We start from the raw sequence: 4,374 nt of genomic DNA on the forward strand, positions 1-4,374 counted from the left end.
ATGATGCTACTTCTACTATGAATGATGCTTATGATGATGCTAGTACCTTGCTTGATAATGATGATGTGCCACTTGGTGAATTCCTTGATAAACAAATTGCTACAGTTATACAACATGATGTTGTTGAATCTGATGATGAGCTTGAAACCAAATCTCCTGAAACACCTGCTAGAACTAGCCTTCCTAGATAAGAATTTCCTAAGGTACCAGAAAGTTATGTTATGAGTGAAGAAGCAACTAGAGATATTCTTGCTTGCAATGATAGAGATGATCTATAGAAATTATTACACAAGTATAAAGAAAAATCTCTGAATGCTAGAATGAAATGTGATCCTAAGTTTGCAACTTCGCCTATCTTTATTGATGATAAGGATTATAAATTCTTTGTCAACCCAGAGTTAATTACTTTGGTTGAATTTGATCCTTTCCATGGTTATTAAATTGAAACTATGGTGGCACATCTTGCTAAGTTGAATGACATAGCCACCCTTTTTACTTATGATGAGAAACCTTGCTATTACTTTATTCTGAAATTATTTCCTTTCTCATTAAATGGTGATGCTAAAGCTTGGTACAATACTCTTGCTCCTGGTTGTGTGTGTAGTCCCCAGGATATGACTTATTACTTCTTTGAAAAATATTTTCCTGCTCATATGAAACAACCTGTCTTACAGGAAATATTTAACTTTTATCAAACTAAACAAGAGAGTCTCCCAAAAGCTTGGGGGAGGCTTTGCCAGTTACTTAATGCTTTTCCTGATCATCCTCTTGAGAAAAATGAAATACTTGAAATCTTGTATGATGGACTAACTTATACTTCTAGGGACTTCCTAGATAGTTGTGCTGGTTGTGTTTTCAGGGAACGTACTATTGTTCAATCTGAAGAATTATTGAATAACATATTGAAAAATTATGATGATTGGAATATTCCCGAACCACCGCCTAAACCCACTCCGAAGAAGAGGGGTATATTATATCTCAGTCCCAAAGATATGCAAGAGACAAAGAAATCTATGTAGGAAAAAGGTATTAAAGTTGAGGATGTTAAAAATTTACCTCCTATTGAAGAAATACATGGGCTTAATACAATACCACTACCTAAGGTGGTAGAGGTAACTTATCTTATGAAGTTTAATGATAATGATAATCCTCACAATATGCGTCCTAGTCAATGCCTTTATGAGTTTGAAAACTACATTAGGAAACAAGATCACTTCAATGCAAATGTTATGAAACAATTGAAATACAATTCTGATATGATTGCTCGCTTGAGTGACTTGTTATTTAGAATATCAAATGATGTTAGAGGTGTTGGAAAGCATGCTTCTATGGTTCAAACTCAGTTAGAGCAAGTTGCTAAATCTCAAAGAGTATTACTTGATGAAATGAATCATAATATACATGACTTTGCTGTTAGAGTTGCAACTACAGAAGGTAAAATGACTCAGGAACCACTATATCTTGAGGCACACCCAAAAAGAATTGAACAAGATTCATAAAGAGCCAACACTAGTGCACCTAGTCCTTATAAAAAGAAAAATAAAAAGAAGAATGATATGACTCTACATGCTCCTAGTGAACCTGAAATAGAAAGACCTCCTGACAATGATAATGAAGTTTCTATCTCTGATGCTGAAACCCAATTTGGTAGGAACACTCACCTAGTGATAATAAAAAAGATAATGCTAATGTTCATGAAGATACCCAACCAAATAATAAAGAACCAGACAATGATGTTGAGATAGAACCACATGTTGATCTTGATAACACACAATCTAAAGATAAAAGATATGACACAAGAGACTTTGTTGCTAGGAAACAAGGCAAAGAAAGAGAACCATGGGATTAAAAACCCATGTCTTTTCAACCTAAGTCAACTAAAAAGAACGATGATGAAGAATTTGAATGCTTTTGCTGAAATGCTGAGGCCTCTTTTTGCGTACTCGCTTGACTGATATCTTGAAAATGCCTCCTTATGCAAAGTATATGAAAGACATCATCACAAATAAGAGAAAAATACCGAAAGCTGAAATCTCCACTATGCTTGCTAATTACACTTTTAAAGATGGGGTACCTAAAGAACTTTGAGATCCGGGAATACCAACTATACCTTGCTCTATCAAAAACAATTATGTTAAAACTGCTTTGTGTGATTTAGGAGCTGGTGTTAGTGTTATGCCTTTCTATTTATATAAAAGGCTTGACTTGAATAAACTCACACCTACTAAAATATCTTTGCAAATGGCTGACAAATCAACTGCCATACCTATCGGTATCTATGAGGATGTGCTCATTGTTGTTGCTAATGTTACTATTTTGACTGACTTTGTTATACTTGAGATGCCCGAGGATGACAACATATCGATTATCCTTGGTAGACCCTTCTTGAATACTGCAGGGGCTGTTATTGATTGCAATAAAAGCAAGGTCACTTTTCATATTAATGGTAATGAGCATACGGTGCATTTTCCGAAGAAACAATTCGAAGTGAATGGTAATAATGTTATTGAAAAATCTCTGACAATCACTATTGGAAGTTTTCAAATACCTCTGCCTACTATCAAAAAGAAATATGAAATGCTTATTGTTTGGGAAATGCATATCCCCATTGAGGTAACTTAGTGGTTTTGGTAAGTTATTCGGTTTCATGCTAATCGAAAGTGGTTGTTAATAAAACTTGATCAGCCTTATTAATGGATCATTTTTGAACGATATGAAGTTGATGAATTTAGTAAGCACTACTTTATGTCCCTACTCTTTATTCTTTGTTTTCATTAGTTAAATAAAATAAAATGCCATGTTTTGTCGGTTTTCCGAATTTCCCATGCAATAAAAAATGACCCAAAAATAAAAGTTCTCAGAATGCCCTGAAAATTTAATACGATTTTTTTCTGAATATTTGCGAATTTTTGGTGCAGTAAACATCAGAGGGAGGTGCACCAGGTGGGCACAACCCACCTGGGCGCAGAAGCACCCCAGGAGCGTCCTGGTGGGTTGTGGTCCCCACATGGGGCCCCTCACTTACCTCTTCATACCACATCATCACTTACCTCTAGAAAAAAAACCATTGCTCTCTCTCCCATGTTCTTGAGCTCCAACCCGCGAATTTCGATCTCTTTGCTCAAAGCTCCGTTTCTAAAACTGTTTTGCGGGATTGTTGCTTGGTATGTGAATCCACCATTTGTCCAATTAGTCTTCGTTTTAGTGGCTTATACTTTGAATAATTTGCTATGCTGCTGTATATGTGCTTGCATGTTGAATTCTTAGTGTTCTGAGTAGTTTGAATGCTTGCTATGGCCTCTATGTATCCCCATGAGTAGTTGCTAACAATCTTACAAAGTTTTGTTGACAAATTTTTGTCACTCAAAATTTTTTATTTTCAGAAAATTGTACGCGGACATGATGAACCTATTTGGAAGGAGTTCTTTGAGGAGACGATCCTCGGGGGCATCTTTTAGTGACAGTTCCCCCATCTCCAGCGGCGAACGCCGCTACCGGCCTGGCGGGGCACGAGAAGCAAGCTTCGTCACTGCACCCCTCTATGCAGCGTGATGGGCGCACAGCCACCCCATCGCTGACTCCGGCTGGTTTGTCGTCCCATGCTCTTCGCGGGCCAGTGAACGCGCAGGCTGCGTTGCTGATGGTGTGCGAGCTCTTGCGCTATCGCCCCATCCATGACCTCTATGAAGACTGGCTGGACCGCATCACCGAGCTTGTTAGCCACAAAGGGGGCTCTCCTGCACCGTCTCTCTCGCTGCCTTGCCCGCCGCCTGTTGCGGGTGATGTGGCCCACGGAGCACCTCCTCCATCTCCCCGTCAAGACGTCACCCTAGGGCCAAGGCATGAGGCCCTGTGGCGCAACCCGCCGCATGCAAAAGATAGCTATCAGGTGGTCCAGCGGTCGCATGAATATGCTCGTGCACTTCTAGCACCGCCACGACAAGACGATGGGCCCCCTGTGGTGGTGGCATGCGAGTGCCAGGATCAGGCTCCACCTCCACGACGGTTCCTGCAACCACAGCGGGTTGTCGTGCCTTCACTCTAGAGTTGCGTAGCATTGTTTGGCCGGGGAAGTTCAAGCCCGACCTGCCTCCAGGATACGACAGCACCCCCGACCCTGCTGAGTTCCTGCAGCTCTACGAGCTGAGCATCGAGGCGGCCAATAGCGATGAGAAGGTTATGGCGAACTAGTTTCCCATGGCTCTCAAGGATGGCTCGTGCTCGTGGTTCCTGAGCTAGCCCGCGGGATCGATCTCCTCCTAGGATGAAATGCGAGAGCGTTTCGTCGCGAACTTCCAGGGCACTTGCAACCGGCCGCCTGCAGCGGGTGACTTGCGGCGCATCAAGCAGCAGCCAGGGGAGACCTTACAGAAG

The sequence above is a fragment of the Triticum urartu genome, chromosome 4 (genome assembly GCF_003073215.2).
Source record: "Triticum urartu cultivar G1812 chromosome 4, Tu2.1, whole genome shotgun sequence".
NCBI classification, from domain to species: domain Eukaryota; kingdom Viridiplantae; phylum Streptophyta; class Magnoliopsida; order Poales; family Poaceae; genus Triticum; species Triticum urartu.